The sequence below is a fragment of the Tachypleus tridentatus genome, chromosome 4 (assembly GCF_004210375.1).
Source record: "Tachypleus tridentatus isolate NWPU-2018 chromosome 4, ASM421037v1, whole genome shotgun sequence".
In the NCBI taxonomy this organism is placed as follows: Eukaryota; Metazoa; Arthropoda; class Merostomata; order Xiphosura; family Limulidae; genus Tachypleus; species Tachypleus tridentatus.
In genome coordinates this window covers 10,853,992-10,873,799 of record NC_134828.1, presented here as the reverse complement: position 1 = coordinate 10,873,799, position 19,808 = coordinate 10,853,992, and the positions used below count along the sequence as shown (strand labels likewise).

At 32.5% G+C, this 19,808-nt stretch overlaps 1 protein-coding gene across 1 annotated transcript in view; it reads left to right on the top strand.

The window, feature by feature from the left end:
• Window positions 1-226: 226 nt before the first annotated feature.
• LOC143248561 (uncharacterized) overlaps window positions 227-19,808 on the top strand; it is a 46,289-nt gene continuing 26,707 nt past the window's right edge. The window contains exon 1 of the mRNA XM_076497002.1: window positions 227-305. The gene's annotated coding sequence lies outside the window, so the exon portion shown is untranslated. The remainder of the gene's footprint in view (window positions 306-19,808) is intronic.

The following is a 19,808-nucleotide window of genomic DNA, read 5'->3' as shown; positions in this document are numbered from 1 at the left end:
TCCCACTTTTCGTTGGTAAAAGAGTAGCCCAAGAGTTGGCGGTGGGTGGTGATGACTAGCTGCCTTCCCTCTAGTCTTACACTGCTAAATTAGGGACAGCCAGCACAGATAGCCCTTGAGTAGCTTTGTGCGAAATTCCCAAACAGGAAATCTGTAGAAAATTAGCACCAAATGATGATTAATAAGAGCGTCCTCTTCTGGTAATATACTTCAAAGTACAAAGTTCATGATCGTACTGATTTTTGTGGAAGAATAATTTAGGCCTAACGTCTGGTCTAGTATTTTTAAGGCGTTGTTTTTAGAATGTAAGTTAATTTCATTGTTTACTATTTTTAAATTAAAGTGAAACAATATAAATAAACTGTAATATATTTTGGAATTGATTTGTCTTCAGTAATAATGTGATTTGTCAATCTACTTTTTGTATAAATTGAAATGAATGATTCTATTAATATTATTAACTAAGCCTAGATAAATATGACGTTGAAATTTAATCTGATACTAATACAATAACACTAGATTAGGTTTAATAACGATGACGGTATGTTGAGTAACATTAACTGTGGTTATGGTGTTGTGATTAGTTAGAAATATAAAAAATATGTAACTTAATACGTGATAAACAAATCTGATGTCAAAACATTTCCCTTAGGAAAAATTAAGTCAGACTGTGTTTTGGAAACACTAATTAAGTAACACTAAAGTGTAATTTATTAATTGTACAAATTATGCCTATATTATAAGTTATAATATTAAATAGAGTATAGTATTAATAATTAGTATAGTTATAAAATAATTTTTATAACGAACTTAGTATTATAGTAGTAGTGGTAAACTTAGTGTATATATATATATATTTATAGGGACTTCACCCTAAACTCGATGTAGGTATTTAGGTTAGTCTGTTTTAAACAAATTTGCAAAAAAACAAGTTGTAAAATTGAATAAAAAAGTATGCCATGAAGCTATACTATATTTAGATTTTCCAAAAGTTATGAACTTTATTATAAATGTTTTTGTAAACACTGTAGCCTTATGCTTAATTTTGAGTCTTTTTAATTTTGGTTGCATTTATTAAATGTGAATGTATTTTTAAAACTAAGTTTTTCAGAAAACTTTACTGAAAGTTAGAGTATAAAACTGTGCACTTTATAATTCCTACAAATTAGTGCAGTATTATTATATGATGCATGGTGGTATTATATTGGTCACTTCTGTATTTGCATTTGTTAGAAATCAGTATCTCATAACACTATATCCAAAACAGACATTTCAAACACAATAGCTATTAAATACGTTTAAAGCTTTTTTTTTGTGAATGCACAGTTAACAGTGGAATAAAAACTAATGCATCTGCACATGATTTTGTCATACACTACTCATAACTGATGACTGTGGAGGCTAGGTTTTGCACACACATTTAATAATTTAAAATAACTTACGCACTAGCCAAAGGTTACTTTTCTATGTTTCTACAATTATATGAAGCTGTCTTAGACTGTTTGGCTAATTTTAAGTTTTTCCAAGATGGCTACCATTAGATTGTAGTTTCAAATTATAAATGGAAGTTTTTGTAAAATGTAATTGATCTGCCAAAGTGAATACTTTAGAAAGGTAAAGAAACAAGCATTATATACTGTAATATAATAAGATTATGTAAATACATGCAATTAAAGAAGGCTTAAGTTCTTTTGTAATAACTAAGGATCTAGAAATTTATAATTAATGTAGAGAAATCATTCTGTAAGAAAAGGGATTCTATTACAACTAGGTTAAGATAGGAGTTCAGTTTTCAGACAGTATATTTACTCTTTTGTCAAATAATGGTTAAGATTTGAAATAAAAAAATGTATATACATATATATGTGATTAGGGTCACATTTAGTGACCTATGTTCATTCTTGGGCTTTTTACCTTAGGAGGGTTACTAGAATGGTTTGTAGAATTGGAGGGGGGTTATCATACAAGGAGAGGTTAAAATCTCTCAGACTGTTTTTCACATTTAACAGTGGGGATAGTAGGATTAGGGGACATAAATATAAATTTTATCAGGTTAGGAGTAATTTTCTACCAAGATAGTTTTTCTAAGAGAGTGATTGTTTGGAATGGTTTACCTTCATATGTTGAAGAGACAGTAAATCTAAATCTAAAAAGATTGATCAGGATATGAACAAAAGGACTGATTTAAGTTTGTTTTTAATTCAATTAATTTTACACTGTGGAACAGCTGAGATGGAACAATAGGTCCCATGTTGCCCCAAAACTCTGTATACACAGAAAGGCATACAAATTGAGTAGTAATAAATAGCATGGAGTTCTCAATAGCCATGAGTTATTTCTTTTAGGTATAATTAGAATAAATAAACATCTTATGTTTTCTGTTGTTTTTTCCTTTTATTGCATACATTTTTGTATGCCAGTAATACCAAACATGGGGCATGCATATACCCATGTATCTCAGAATGGCTGGTATGGGTATTAACACTTTTATTGATAAGGAGAGAACAACATTTTGATCTTACTATTGGCTTACTATTAAAATGAATTTATTTAAGGCAAGATTAATCTGAGATCTAGGCTGTGGTCACTCAAAGTTTTGAACTCCTGAGTTTAAAACTGTAACTAAATCTCAAATCAGTCACTATGATGAGGCTAGAACTCACTGTTCTTAATGTGAAACTCTTTGAACATCTTGCATATTGAAGAATTATTAGCAACATTTATTATGTTGATTGTTGTTGTTGATAACTTTAAAGAAAAATATGCACATTTTTAATAAAGAAAATATATGTTTGAATATACTATTGTTTTTAAAACAGAATATTTTAAATACCTTCTCTTAGATCATGCAGAACACTTTGTAACAAGTTAAAATAATTTTATATCTTTGCTGACATTATTGTTAAATGTAAGTAGATCTGGAATATTTAATCTCTGTAACTGGTTGCCTGTGACAGTGATTATATTGATTAGTATCATGTAAATTTATTAATTGAAATTAATGTTTTTTCAATATAAACTTTTTCAACTATTCCAACAGTTGATTAACTCTTTCACAGTGGGTCACTAGTTGAAGGTCATGTCATCATGTTCACCGACTTGCATTCAAAATTTTATTGAACTATTATTTTATGAATTTGTCAGTAAATTTGTTATCAAATTATAGATTATTGTCCAAATTTCTATATAATATATTGCTTAATTAATTAATTTAAAATACTAAAGAACACATCTAAAATAAATTTTAGTAAGTCATATGGTATGTTGAATGCAGCATTCTTTAAAATTAGATGTTTATGATGTCAAAATACTAAGGCTATCATTTTGTACAAATTAGAAACTGATATTACTAATATTGACAAGTTATAATATAAAATAATAACCTTGTATCTTTTTATATTGCTGAGATATGGTCTGTGTACTGAATCAAACACGGTGACCCCATTCAACTCTTTTATGAAACAGTTCCTTATATATTCTTACTACAGTATATTACATGTGAATAACCAATAAACAGCTCATCATGTTCCTAGGATGATTCTCAGCCATTTTAATTTGTGAAAAGGCTATCACATTTTTTTGATACAAGATTTTGAGGAGGTAGGCTGTGTCTTTAGGCAACACAAAGTTTCACAATTTTTAAATATCTAAAACCTTACTTACTAAGCTTAATAAATTATAGTGGAATGCTGTGGTATCAATGTAGTTACTTGTGATTTTTTTGGTTATTCAACTAAATATATAAAACCTAAAAAAAAACAACTTTGATATCCTCCATTTCAAAAGTTTTGCAACCTGTGCTCAGCAACAGCCAAATACAAAAGTCATAGTAAGAAGAGATAATTGTTTCCTGTACTTCTAGATTTATTATTCTATATTTTAAGAGAAATATGATTGATAATTTATTTATAAATGTAGTAATCTGTAAATATATATGATGTATAAGTGAAATGTGACTATATTACAAGATACTAGTCCACTAAAGATCAGTATTATATTAGTGGATATGTGACAAGAGTGCATGTGCACAGTGTCAGTGTAAGTTATTTTAGCTAGGCATGAGTGGATAGTCAATATGATAAGAATAAAAACCAACAAAAAGATATATATGTCAATGTATCGCATTATCAGACTTAAGCTACTTACATTAACCTGTTGACTGCCAGGTATTTCAGCTGCTACAATACAACTCTAATGCTTCTTCATTTTGTAACATTTTGTGATGCCATTTTGGATTGAAAGTGAAACAATTTGTAAGTAGGTCAAATGCATGTATGGTGCTGACATCTAGCATTGAAGTTAGGTATTTTTTGAGAACAAATTAACTCACCCATGGCACAGTGTTACCGATCGGTTTGGACGAGTTATCTCGTCTATGGCACTGAACAGGTTAAACATTTGTATTTTTGTGTTATAATATGTAGTTATTCTAGCACAAAAAAGTATAATTTATATTTATTTCATAATTTTTCAAGGATGGTTATAAGGTTGATTAAGTGACAAACCCCCACATAGTTAGATGATAGAAAATAACCAAAAATATAAAATTTCACTGAAAACAAACATTTGAAACACATGAAGGAGGTTTTAGAGATTACACAAATAATATTGAGATTTTTGGGAAAAAATAATTTTTCTTTATTATTAAATGAAATCACTTTGCACTCAGACTAGTAACAAAACAGACTATTTTCAAAAACAATTTGTTAGTAAAAATATTTCATTAAAAGTTTGATTTTTTGTATAGAAAATGATTGTAATCTTTGCTAAAAGTCAACTAAATTTTATGAAGATAAATGTGCATTAAAAGTTATAGTGTAAATACATGTGGTAATGTGTTTATGTTGTACCAAGCCTATAGTGAAAGGGTTAATTGAAATTACCATGAAATCAGTTGTTACAAAAATGATCAACTAAACAAAATCATCATTTGTAATTTTTTTACTACTATCAATATTTCCGACTATCCAAGTGATCAAAATGTTATCACCAGACTTGCCTACTCTGTTTTGTTATGGCAGAACTGCTAAGACACTGCCACTATAACAAATCTTGAACTGGTGACTAGAGAGAAAACAACTGGCTGGCAGCATCTACCATGAATTCTTTCTTTTTCACACTGTTGACTAAAGGGAATGCAAGTGTTATCAAATATATTATGGAAGATTGTTTAATATCCGAATTACAATAAAACACAAACATTTCATTTAACAGGTTTGGTCGTTGGTCATGAGTTTGGAAGTTTTGATTCACATAATATATTTTTATATAAATTATCAATTGTGTATTTGATTTTTTTCCTTAAAATTAGTTTAGAAAGAAAGTAAATATTTTTATTTTAGTCATCTCGATTCATTTGCAAGCTAAAACAATATGAAGTTGTAATGTCATGAGAAAACTTGAAAATTACTGTGCATTAACTTCAAAAACACGTACTTTTGTCTGTTCTCAACGTGAAAGTATTTTTCGCAAAATTAAAAAGGAATACTTGAAAATAAAAGTTTTGGACCTTCCAATACATTCTTAAAATAGTTCTGGAAAGCTAGTTTTTGATAGGAAAATATAGTTTCAAATGTTTGTAATAAATGTAGTGAATTGTGATCATTTAGAATCTAGGTGATTGGGTTCCAAATGTTTTTTGGCATGCCTCTTTGCCCAGACATATTGTATTTGCTGTGGCCCAACATTAAAGAAATTGTAATAGTAATAATAATAAAAACAGTAATGAGTTTTGAAACTTTTCATTGTAAGTTATTGCTAGAATGGATGGGGCTATAACAACACATTGAGTTACTAAAGTATAAACATTCTATCGTCTGAAAGATGTAGAAGGATAACTGCAGATTAAAACTTAATACTAATCATTCATTTGTTTTAAGTCAGGGTTGTTTCTCCTAGCTTGTATGTAGACTTGTCTCGGTTCTTTTTCCACTTTTGTCCATTGATTACACACTTATGGCTTACATTCACTTAGTAAGACAAACCCTGGTTTGCATAGATATTAAAATGTGATTATATAAAAAATTCTCTTTTTTTGTTTATTCTATTCTTAAGTAAAACTTAATAAAACTAAGAATACTGGTAATTCTGTAAGTTTTACAGAAACTTAAGACTTTTTTTTTTCTTCTTTTTTTCCAGTTGTTTGTGGCTCCAATTCAAACTGACAGCCAACACTCTGGAAAACCTTACTCTAAGTACATAATCATATTTACCTGCTATGTGATAATGCTAAATAAACCTAGTGAAATGTAATGTTTATTAGAAAAAGGATTTTTAATAATTTATTTGCCATCTGATGATGCTTGGTAAACCTAGTTTGAAAGAAAAATTTTGAAACATATTTACCTGACTGTCCATAAATAAAAATAATTAAATTCATGGATTTTCCTCATAATTTATGAAAGATCATAGAAATGTTTTGTACTCTAGGATTCCTAAACTATATGTAAATTAGAAATGCATGTAGAAATTACATTTGTTATCTTTAACTTTGCAAAGTCAGAATGCTGTGTTAGAAAGTATGGACTTCATTTAATCAAAACTTGTTGTACCTAAATGAGATATGCCATATTGATAAACAAGTTATATTAATTCTACAAGTGTATAAGTGTGTCTGTCTAGATATATATTTATAAAACAAGAAATCAGTGACAGGTCATTTGATGTACCACTACCAATATCAGAGTGGTCCATCAGTCATGTGATTAATAAAAAAATTCAGTTCAATTGAAACTTGCACCATATCATTAAATGGTATCATTATTTGGTCTTTTAATTTCTTTATACAAGCAACTGAAGATTTTTGAAATCTTCTGCTGATTTGAAACACCTTTAGCAGTGATGCATTCTAAATAAAATAGTTATTACTTGCCAAACCTCCCACCTCCATAGCTAAAATAAAGAATAATTTTATTTGCCTTTTCTGTAAAAAGAGAATCAAAATTCTGTACACTTTCCTTTAGTCTTGTCAGACTTTTATAATCGTATAATAATCTCTATATTTAACATTTTGATAAGTAGGCTCCAGAACTTTTTCTCATTTTACCGTTTATAAAATTACACAAATATATTTCCTTTTGTGTGAATGTATGTTTATATAGTATTTTACTCACCCAAGAAGTATACCAAATACATCAGTCTATACTATTTGGCATTTAAACTACTTTTTAACATTATGGTAAAGTTAATTTACTATAAACTGACAAAAATTAGTTATAGCTCAATAGATATATTTTTTTTTATTTTGCAGTGGAGACTAGGATAATGCGAAAAAGGTTTATAGTGCATAGAATACAAAGTAACATAGCATTGAAAAATAGCCACCCTTAAAATTTTCACAAGGGCTATTTTTTCTTCCAAAATAGCCAAAAATATAGATTATTCAGATGGAAAACATAGTCTAATAAGGAACAAATCATCATAACAGATAACCTAGTTGCCTTAATTTCAAAATTTGCACATTCCATCATCAGAAAATTAAAAAATAACATGAGAAATATATATGTAATAAATGAAATATATATATATATATATACACACACAAAAGTAGTAGTGAGTGTAAGCTGAGAATAAGTTACATGTTAACAGCAAGGAGAACTTAAGGAAAGTTAAAATGTTTAGATATGGGTGTTTGTCGCAAGTATGCAAGTTCAGAAGATCATTTTCTTATACTTTCCCTCTTCTCACAAGATTAGCTCTTCTCATTTTCTTAACGTGTTTAAGAAATGCATGTCATAAGCCTTCATCATCTCTGTATTGGAATCCAAAGTTCTAACACGTCTCTTATGCAAATCGTCATGAGTCACCTGCCACCAACACCCATAGTAGAGCACAAGTTTCACAAGCTACTACCAAACTGTCACTTCTTGTTTGGCAGAGTTCAAGTGCATATGCCTTTCTTTAGACCACTGATTATGCTAGAAGTGATTTACTTTAATTCAACTTCATTAGATTTCATTTTACTTTTCCTTGAGAGCATTTGATATACTCCTGCATTTTTTGTTGGTTTAGTATCTAATCTGAATTTGCAAAGTTGCTGTTACAACATCAAGTGCATATCACTTTGTCTGTTACCACAAGTAGAGCTTTTTTATGGATAGCATATTGTCTACTTTTCAAGTCTTTTTATAGTAGCTAGCTGACAAAATTGTCGTCCCCCTCCAGAGTTTGTTGTGCCTTCTCGTACCTTACTGGGGATTCTCTTCAGCTCTTGTTGTCATTCTCAGGTTTATATCTGGAGTATGTGATATTTTATCTCTTGTCATAGTTAATTTGGTCTTCCATATTGTTTTACCTTTCTTCCTTATGTTTGGTTTTACACTGTGCTTTTGCCACCTTATTGGTTGATGACTTTGGTATGTCTAGTTCCCTGTTTGCTTTGAGTCAGTTCACTCTTGTGACTTTTAGGGCTGGCTCCCAATTTCTATACCACCAGTTGTGGGCTTAGTTTTACCTGTTTGGGGGAATTAGTCCAAATGTTCCTGTTCATTTTACCTATGCCATATTTTCCAGTCTTTGTCTTCCCCTGTAAGAGCTCACCTCAATCCTCTTTCTGTTTGAGGAATTTCATGGGAACCATATGTGGGTTTCTAGGGGTATCTTCTCCCTCTTTCCTTCCACTTTAGACCACGTGTGGTCTTTAGCTCTGACCCTACACATTCACTTTTTCTTCGGATGTTTTTGATCATGATGCTTTATTCTTAAGGACCATTGTCCAATTTCATATATACAGAATCTTCTTATGGCCCCATTTTTACAATGTTTCTAGTATGACACAATTCCTGTCGTATTTAGCTTCTGTCCAACTGTAATCCACCTTTCACATCAGGTGCTCCATTGAAGCCAGATGTTGCTCCAAGTCATGTCTCCTGACCTTGCCTTTCACAACCCTTCCTGTCTCATCTTACCATTGGACAGCAGCATGCCATTTTTTTCTGCAATGTATGGCATGCATGCAACTATTTTAATGGTTGCCTAGTGAGTTTGGGACTCCAGTGGTAGCTTATCTGGAGAATTTCATTCATCAGAGCAGCTCTTTCCTCTCTGAGATTTGGGTTTGTGGTGTTCAGTCAGATGGTTTTTGTTTTATCTTTTGTTTTTCATTTCTTCTATTTCCTCCCTTCTTCTTCAGGATTCCTGGTCATGCCAGTGTCTATCCAAGGTAGTACTTGACCTTCTCCCTGAATGGGTTGCCATACCTGCTCCACGTGGGTTTTGCTTCTGCTAGTTTGCCCATTGCAGGGTGATTTACCTTTTTCACACCTGGCATTTCCTTCAGCCTGACTTCCTCTTTGTCTGCTTTTTTTTAGTTGGTTTACCCCTTTGCTCAGTATGTTCATACCCTAGAACTGCACTTCCATGTGTATCTGGACAAATGGCTTCTTGCTCATTCGGAACAGAAGTCAGCAAGTCCTACCTATTAGCTCCTTCTCAAAGCTATGCAGGTAGGATGATTGATTATGTTGTAGGAATCCTTTTCTTGTCTTTCCAATATCTCATATCTGGGTGTTTTCTTCAACATCCATCTCAGTCAGGCCCAACCTTCTCCTCTTTGGCTCCATTCTATGAACTGGCCACTCGGACAGCTCTGTACTCCCTTAAGTACCACCTGGGAGGTGGCCATTTTTGACACTTATCATACCCCTTGGTAGGGCTCATATTAGTTTGATTCAGTTGGCTCCTCATGATCAGTAGCACCTCAAACAGCATCCTTTGATATAGTCCTATTCACCTTTCTTTCTCCTTGATAGATGAACCCCATTGGTGTTTGGACAAGGCCCATACATTGGTAGGCATTCCATTTTCTCCTCCGCATCTGGAGTTACTTCAGGGCTGGGATGCATGAATTGATTACCAACAGACTTTGGATTGTTGGCCTGTGGAAGAACATTCTCTTCACATCACTGCCCATTGGGCATTGGATCATTTTCTTTTTCTCAACAGCTATTACCTCATAATGATTTATTTCAACATTTCTGATATGGTGGCATACATCAGTGATGAAGGTGGCACTAGATCAATATCCTTGTGTTTTTGCACAATAGATCTTTATTGGGCCCATACACATCAAATTTTTATGATGACATGTCATGTAAAGGATTTTTTCAATCTCATAGTCAATTATCTTTCTCAATCAGAGCACATTTATCCAATGGAGTAATAACTGTATCCTGCCATTTTTTGGTGGCTCTGTGTGCATCTGGGTACATCCCATTTCAATGCCTTTGCTGCTGCTATCAATCACAAATACCTTGGTTTTGTTTCATAGTTCCCCATCCTTAAGCCTTGGCCATCAGGGCATTCTGGCAAAATTGGTCTGATCTGTTTCCTCGTGTTTACCCTTCCATCCATTACTTCATTGGGTGGTCTCCCTTATTTGTCATATTCCTTGCACAGTCCTTCTCTTTGCTTCTTGCTGGCTTACTCAACCTTGGTTCCCTTTGTTGCTCAAACAGTGGGTAGTCACTTCCCATCCTCTTCCCTTCCATACCACCCTGCTTTGTCAACCCCACTCACCAGTGGTCTATTCTGCATCCTCTGTCTCAATGGTTTTTTTTTTTTCTAGTCCTTGGAAAGGAGTTCCAGTTTCTCTTGCAGAGTAGCTTTACCTTCAGCCCATTCTCTTCACTCTTCTTTTTTGGCCATCTCTTAAAGCAAGTAGAACATTTACCACTCATGGACACTGCCTTGGGGTTTCCAGGTTTCTCATCCAGTGTTTACCCGTATCTTCAAGTTTCTTACGTAACTCTTTGAGAAAGGTTCTTTGTTCTCTTCAGTTTCAGATGGTATTATCACACATCTTCCATTTTCTACAGGTTGTTTGCCCCCTGTGCCATTTCCATAATTACTCAATTCCTTCTAGCTCCATCAGCCACCAAAGCATCCATCATTCCTGGACTGGGACATTAAAATGGTCCTCCATGCCTTTACTTTATCTCTCTTCAAGCTGCTGTATGTGTGTTCCCTGTTCCACTTCTTGAAGAAGTACTTTCTCCTCCTTCTCCTGGCCTGATGTTACTGTTGATTGGATATTTTTGCCCTGATATTTCCAGGACCTTTTGAACACTTCATCTACCCAATCTTTTATCCAGATCTTGCTTTCTTTCCTAAGATCTTCTGTGCCTTTAGAAGTTCTGTCTCCTTTTCCTCCATCTGCCCATTCCCTTCATCTTATCTCTACCTTCATCCTGATTTGGATAGACTTCTTCATCCCGTCTCTGCTTTCCATTGTTATATTGCTCACACAACTTTCTTCTTGAGTCCTCATTCCCACCTTTTTATCCCTTGGCAACTTTTCTCTTTCTGTGATCTTCCCTTGGTTGCCCTTACCATTGGGTTCAGTGTGTGTTCCAGTTGGGCTCTTTCTCCTTGTCTTCTCCTTAGTGTGATCCCTTTGATGTTTCCTCACATCAAATCCATCACCTTCACTCTCAATTTCCTCTCATCTTTGTAGGTCATTGGAGGAGATTCTATTATCAGGCATTCATCTCCCATTACCTACACCAAATTGCTGTTTCTCCTTCCTTGGGGTGTTGCCTGCTTCCTGTGGCTATTTTAGAAGCTTTAGCATGGCTCTGACACAAGGTAAGTCTTTACTAATGCTTTTCTTTTTACAGAAGACCCTGCTTTTGCTTCACTTTGGATTCAGCTCTGTGGCAAGTGGTGTCTGACCAAGTATTCTGTGTGTACTCAGAATGGGTTCTACTTAGACAGCTATAATCATTCACAGACATCGTGCTATCAGATCCACACTGTGAACTGTGTTGATTCTTATATTCCATGGCTATGTACATTTACCTTTAAGATGTGGTGTTTCACAAGGTCACTAGAGTGTAGATTTCTTGTGATAATTATGCTGTAACATGCCCATCCTGGACCATACTAACAATGGATGGCATGGATAAAGTAGAAAGGGATTGTTGCCCATCCCTGCCATGCCTATATTGAATAAATTGGTTTAATCTGCTTTTATAAAAATAGGGTTTTGTGATCACCCTTGGCATTCTCTGGAGCATTGCAATCCTTCCACCATACTCTTCTCCTTTCTTCCACTGGAGTACAGGAGTCCTTATCACTCACCATTTCCAAGCTGCTGGAGTGGTTGACCATGGAGGCAATCTGCTGGATGAGTTCCATAATGATGTTCGTAACCATTCAGTTCAGAGTAGGTCAGTGGTTTTGTGCTGGTGTGGAGGGAGTTACAAAATCCTTAAGATAATTTATTTTCAAGTTGAGACACCCAAATACAGTTTCCCCCTCAAATTGGGTGCCCCTCCTAATGGGTATGTAAGTACCTGGTGAGTGAGGTTTTGGAAATCAAGTAAGCCTATCACAAGTCCTCAAACAGGTTCTGGATTGTCCATATTCCCCTCTCCACTTGTTTTCTGTGTTGTAAAATGCACAAGATCTACATGACCACTTTCTGCTTCTGTGCTTGGTTTTCTGTCATTTGATGATGAGGTTCTTAATGGCCTGCAGTTGCTTGGGGCTGGTTCCTGGTCGTATGGGTTGAGTATATCCAATAGACGTGCCTTGGACATGGCATATTCCCAGATCCCTGACATTAGTGTCTAACCTGTGAGTTCCTGGAGTCAAATATTAAGTTTCCCCATGACTCTTGTTCTCCTGATCATGTTGTTATTGTTACTGATGAAGAGATACTTGGCTCAGACGTCATACAGTGCTCCTCCTAGGATTATCTGGTCTGTTTCTTTCATTTTGGGGTAGTCTTCAGGACACTTCTGAGGTATACAGATGTGCTTCCCTCTCTCTGGTCCCTCCTCTTTTTCAATGTGGGATTCAAGATAATCTTGTGAGAGGAGAGAAGTACCTATTTGAAATGTATTTTTATTTAGGAAAATTATAACATCTGAAAACTGAATAAATACTGTTAAGCACTTATAACCTTCAAGTTGAGCACAAAAGTATTAGGTTGTCCAGAAATATATGTCTGAATTCTCACAGTGACATTTAGAAGCTGAATATTGAGTAACTTATCATTGGGTTGGTTGGTTTAATCCAATGTTTGTTGCTTACAAGGTGTCTTAATTGTCTGCTGTTTCAACTCTACTCAGAGTAAGTTTTGCAACCTCCAAGGCAGCGTAGACAAGAAGGATTTTCATCTGATTTTCCACTTCAGCTTCAAACTTGGACAAAAAGCTATCAAAACTACACGGAACATCAACCAGGCATTCAGCCATGGATTTGTTACTGAATATACAGTTCAACATTGGTTCCAAAGGTTTTGATATATAGATGAAAGTCTTGAAAACCATGAAGATCAAGGAAGGAAGCCATGCTTTGATGAAAACACATTAAGGGAAGCAGTTGAGACAGACCCTTGCACAACAGTATGTGAGCTTGCAAAAAAGCTAGGCACAAGCAACTCAAGCATTGCTAACCACCTGTGTTCGACTCATAATCTGAGGGTAGCGGGTTTAAATTCCTGTTGCACCAAATCTGCTCCCCCTTTCAGCCATGGGGGCATTATAATGTGATGGTCAATCCCACAATTTTTTGGCAGAAGAGTAGCCCAAGGGTTGGCAGTGGGTGGTGATGACTAGCTGCCTTCCCTCTTGGTTTACACTGCTAAATTAGGGACGGCTAGTGCAGATAGCTCTCGTGTAGCTTTGTGCAAAATTAAAAAAACAAAACAAACCCACCACCCGAGTGTGATTGGAAAGACTAAAAAGTTGGATGAGTGAGTTCTATATGAACTGACTGCAGATCAACAAAATCGGTGTTATGAGTCCTGTCAGTAATCACACTCCAAAAACTGAATGAATTGGGAATCGAGGTTCTGGATCATCCATAGTATTCCCCAGACCTTTCCCCAACAGATTTTCACTTTTTTTAAGCACTTTGATATCTTTTTGAACAAAAAGCTTTCAAAATTAAGCACCTGCAGAAAAAGCTTTGAGAGAATTCATTGACCATTGAAACTGAATTCCACAACAAGGTCATAAATAGCGTCGTTACACATTGAAAACGTGTTGAAACAAATGTTGTTTACTTTGATTAAAGCATGTTTTACAACACTGGTTTATACTTTTGTTTGAAACAATTGTTGTTTACTTTGATTGAAGCATGTTTTACAACAGTGGTTTATACTTTTGTTTGAAACAATTGTTGTTTACTTTGATTGAAGCATGTTTTACAACACTGGTTTAAACTTTTGTTTGAAACAAATGTTGTTTACTTTGATTGAAGCATGTTTTACAACACTGGTTTATACTTTTGTTTGAAACAAATGTTGTTTACTTTGATTAAAGCATGTTTTACAACACTGGTTTAAACTTTTGTTTGAAACAACTGTTGTTTACTTTGATTAAAGCATGTTTTACAACACTGGTTTATACTTTTGTTTGAAACAAATGTTGTTTACTTTGATTAAAGCATGTTTTACAACACTGGTTTAAACTTTTGTTTGAAACAAATGTTGTTTACTTTGATTAAAGCATGTTTTACAACACTGGTTTATACTTTTGTTTGAAACAAATGTTGTTTACTTTGATTAAAGCATGTTTTACAACACTGGTTTAAACTTTTGTTTGAAACAAATGTTGTTTACTTTGATTAAAGCATGTTTTACAACACTGGTTTAAACTTTTGTTTGAAACAAATGTTGTTTACTTTGATTAAAGCATGTTTTACAACACTGGTTTATACTTTTGTTTGAAACAAATGTTGTTTACTTTGATTAAAGCATGTTTTACAACACTGGTTTATACTTTTGTTTGAAACAAATGTTGTTTACTTTGATTAAAGCATGTTTTACAACACTGGTTTATACTTTTGTTTGAAACAAATGTTGTTTACTTTGATTAAAGCGTGTTTTACAACACTGGTTTAAACTTTTGCTGTTCACAAATAACATTTATTTCTGGACAACGTAATATATTGTTGCAATCTCTAAAAGTACACTTTAAGTAATGTATGTCATATGCATAGTTAATATGACAGAGATAAAGAAATACATGACGTAAACTGTTTTAATACCACAACTTAGCAGTGATAAAAACATATAACTTGATGTTATATCCTCATAGAGTGAATTAAACATTCTGCAAACTTTCTACAATGTTAATGAACTAGGGCAATTAATATAATTAACACCTTCAGTCATAGTAATTAGACTCATAACAAGACAATTGATAAAGAGTTAGAAAACTTTGACCTATGAAAGAGTGTGATATCTACAAATATGCTAAATTTCATGTTGATATTGGCTTTAATGAAATTATTATGCTAATAAACTGGGAACTCCATTGAAAAGATAGCTGTTAAGACAAAAATGAATTATGTTGAAAAGAAGGTTAAACCTTTGATGTAGGCTAAATTGAGAAATATGAATTTTGAAATATTTGAATGTGCCTTTTAATGGTCAGTGATACTTTAAAATATGGAAATTGCGTGAAGAGAGAGGGCAGTTTAATTTATGATGTATATGTATAACAGAATCATAAGGGTTTAAAGTGGGCAGTTGGTTCAACTTGAAACTCTCATATGTTTGTAATCACATTGTTTATTGTTAGTTAGTATAGTTTACTGTTGCCACATGAATTTCTAGACATTCTGTCATCCCATAGGGGAAGGTGGATCTCCTTAACTTTAATAAAGTTTCTAGTCTGAAAGAATGGTCTGAATACTGCAGTTTAACTTTTAATTAAAAGTAGTCTTTAAAGAAATCACAAGAAGTATGGAAACTTTGCAAGTGTTTGATGCCTTGTTTGTTAAAAACTTATGCATCAAGTTTTGTGAGAGGTGATCAAAATAGTGATTTATGGAAATTGTGTTTCAAAATGAATTGTCAAACAGCTTGAACATATAAGCTTTGTTAAGGAGATTTAGTACATATTAACTTTGACATAGTTTGGTAGAAAGCTGGCAAATCAGTTGTTAAAGGAATGTATATTTTTATATAGTGATGTGTTAGACTGGTTAGTTGGACCATTAACTAGGACATTAAAGAAGATTTTTATTCCTGTTTTCAATTTTATATTTTGGTTTTGGGAGTTTTATAAATTAAGTCTTTCTAACTTGTGTTCTTTTTATTACTTTACAGTACATATATATGTATCATGTAAATTTGTACTTTCTGAGGATTGTATGTGTAACTTCCAAAATATTCAAAGAAATGTGTGTTGCTGGGATGCTACTTTTCCTAATTAGCCTCATATGTTACTTATTTTTTTAACCTGGATGTGTCCATGGAACAGTGGGATCAAAGTTTTAGGATAAAATCTCATTGTATTTAAGAGTTTCACTTCCCAAGTTTTATAAAACATCTTGAGGAAAGGTTTCTCTCCACATTTAATTAAAGAAAATATTCATTCAGTTGAAGCTTTGTTCAGTATTTCAGACATTTTATGTTTTCCCTCTATAATCCAAGTCTTATATTGAAGGAGTATTGTATGAGTGAAAAATTCATAAGTTAAGAAAGGGTTTTCCTATCATAGAGAACCTTATCCTTTAGAAAACACAAAATGGTAAAACTCAAGGTTTAATGGTTTAATAAAGATATTTTCCAAACTAACAAGTTGGTTCAGTTCAAAATAAAAAAATTTAATCTAGAAACATTTCACATTAATTAGTGGTTCCAGTAATGAGAGGGTTCTTTGAAGTCACAATGTGGTCAAAAGTTGATGGATGAAGTATTGTAATCAAGTTGGTGTTGGTCTTTGGGTTAAATAGTGTAACACTTCTCTCAAAATCTTCTAACATTCTGTTATTTTGTAACATAGGCAAGGGATTATGGTGACCCAAAATCACATTGTTTTTTTTTTGACAGGTGTTTTCATATTTTTTCCAAAGATGTCTTTAATTTTTTTAACTGGTGAATAGATCCAGTACAAAAAAAAGTTAACTTGAACAATCAATAAAGAAGTATCTTTTTTTTTCAGTTAAAGTTTTTATCATGTTATATATAAGCTAAGTTTAAATGTGATTTTCCAATGTATGTGTTAATTTGAAATTAAATGTATTATGGTGAGAATGTATAAACAAAACATTGGGATGTAAAGTCCATATTTATTACGCTTAAGTGCATGTATTGCCAAACAAATATATATTTGCAGTAAAATGTCTGGGAGTTTTTTCGTGGACCCAATTTTGGTGTGCTGTATGTTTAACAGTTGTTGAAAAACTAAAATATTTTAGTGGAATATAACTGAATGTATTACTTCATACAAGGTGTATTTTAATGGAAAAATTGTCATTTTCAGAATTGAATGAACAGTACACATATAAAGTAATTCAGACTTTAAGAATTTATATCTATTACTTTTCCATTATCTTACGCTGCTCTTTGAAACTTCATTTTTATATATATTTGACCAAAATGAAGCTGTATATGGTTTAACCTTGTTCTGATGATACACTAAACATTTTTCTACAAAATCTTCTGATTAGGAGCCCTAATTATACACTTTTATAGGTAATAAAAAAATGGAAGGACTTGAAGATTTCTTAATGAGAATAAAAGCAAGAAATTCATTTCAATAATTTTTCTTTTTGAGATTTTTACTGTAATTTTATGTGATAATTGAACAAAAAGATCAATCGTAATGTATCAGTGAAGCAGTTAGGTTTTAAACAGTTTTACAGTAAAACCTATTTATTTTGCTACAAGGATTCATTTGATCAAGGATCAAAATATTACATTCCCAAGGAATTTTGCATGAAGAATTCCATTACTTTAGTTGGATTTCCCAATCGGAAATGTATGGTCCGTCCATACTACTTTAGTTATGACCAACAAAAGTGGACATGGATTAAATAAAAAAAAAACAATTTGTGAGGAAATACAACATTACATGGGGGAATGTAATCTTCATAATAGCTTTTCTTCAAGTAAATGTAATTTTATTTCATTATTTCTGTCCCAACAGGTTCACCTGACATTTTCAGGTGAGGTAAAAATCTGAAGCTAACAAATTTAAAATAAGTGGATTGTATGAGTACTTCTAACAATAACAGTATAATCAGTAGTTGTGTAATTAATAATATATTTATTAATGAACTGTCATATATAAAGATAAAACTTTATAGCCACAGTCTAGGTAGGAAAACTTGTTTTATATACAAAACACAGAGTAATTAAAATAGACAAATTAAAACCATTATATTTATTAAGAGAAGTGTTATTGTATTTTTTATTAACAGGTATTTTTACTTTAAAGTGTAAAAAGAATGAACTTTTCTAGACAGATTAAAAAATATCGAATAGAAATTTTAAATGTCCCAAAAATGAGTAGAAAAATTTATCTAAAAATTTATATAAAATGTAAAGATAGAACCATAAAGCTCTACTTTTATGTACTTGATACTTTATTAATTATACAACTGATGAATCACGTGTTTTGTGTATCATGATGGATAACGTCACTCTTCTAATTAAATAAAATTTTGTTAGCCTCAGGTCTTGTAATCCACCTGCTGATACCAGGTAAACCTGGTGAAATTTTGTAACAAAATAAACATTTTACTCTGCACAACTGATAAAACCTAGTCTGAAATTCAAAAAGGAAGTTCTTTCTAATCTGTAATTCAAGACCTTGTTAATTTTTTAAAGTTACTGACAGGAATAACTAATGCCAAACATACTGTATATTGTGATATGTTTGATGTTTCTAGATAAGTACAAGTTGACCATAGAACAGAATTAACTGTCATAGTCACAGAATCTTGTATGTTTGTTAATATCTTTTTCTTTATTAATGCACATGATTTGTATAGTTTCTAATTTATCATATAGGAAGTGTTTTTGTACTTATCAACTTTAAACTTGTACATGCATCTCAGTATTTGTATTTACTGCATAAATAGCTTTGATGTTTCATAATGGGTGTGGCATCAGAGAATGAAAAACTTCAAAGGTGTCTGTCTTTAATGTTTCATAATAGGTGTAGTGTTAGAGAATGAAAAACTTCAAAGGTGTCTGTCTTTGATGTTTCATAATAGGTGCATTGTTAGAGAATGAAAAACTTCAAAGGTGTCTGTCTTTGATGTTTCATAATGGGTGTAGTGTTAGAGAATGAAAAACTTCAAAGGTGTCTGTCTTTAATGTTTGATAATGGGTGTGGTGTCAGAGAATGAAAGTTAAAAGGTGTCTGTCTTTGATGTTTGATAAAGGATGTGATATCAGAGAATGAGAAACTTAAGACACCTGTTGTTGCAAATGATATAATTTTTGGGAGGCGATATACTTAAAAATACATTGTAATGTAAGAATTATGTTTTTATAAATAATACCTGACTTTCTTAATGAAACAACTAGCCTATTGTATAGTCTACTGGTTTAGTTAGTCTTATAATCTGAGAGGTTTTCTGAAAGACAAAGGTTATCTTCTTTTTCAAGGGTAAATAGTCATCCTTTTGAAAGTTCACAAATGAGTTTATTAATAGGAAGTGCTTAATTATTCAATGAAAACATAGCTTTTCTTTGTCTGAGGACTAGAGTATAAAAAATAAAATAATGTAAACTGATCCAAACACAAGAAACTATACTGTTACCTTGCAGGTGGAAATAGGCTTTAATATATAAAGATATATATATGCATGGATGTGGAATTTATGAAGGAAACTTGTTTAACAAACAAAATGCTAGAAACAATTACTTCCCTCTTGACCACCCCACACCGTGTTGCTTTTATTCAGCAGTGACTTAAAATGCACTGACTCCCAATTGCTTCCATAATTTCAGTAAATTTAAATCAATTGTGTTTAATTATTTAAATATTTTGATTACACAGGTTATTCGGTAGAGACAGCACAAAGTTATTGTATAGAGATGGAGAATATATTTTTTT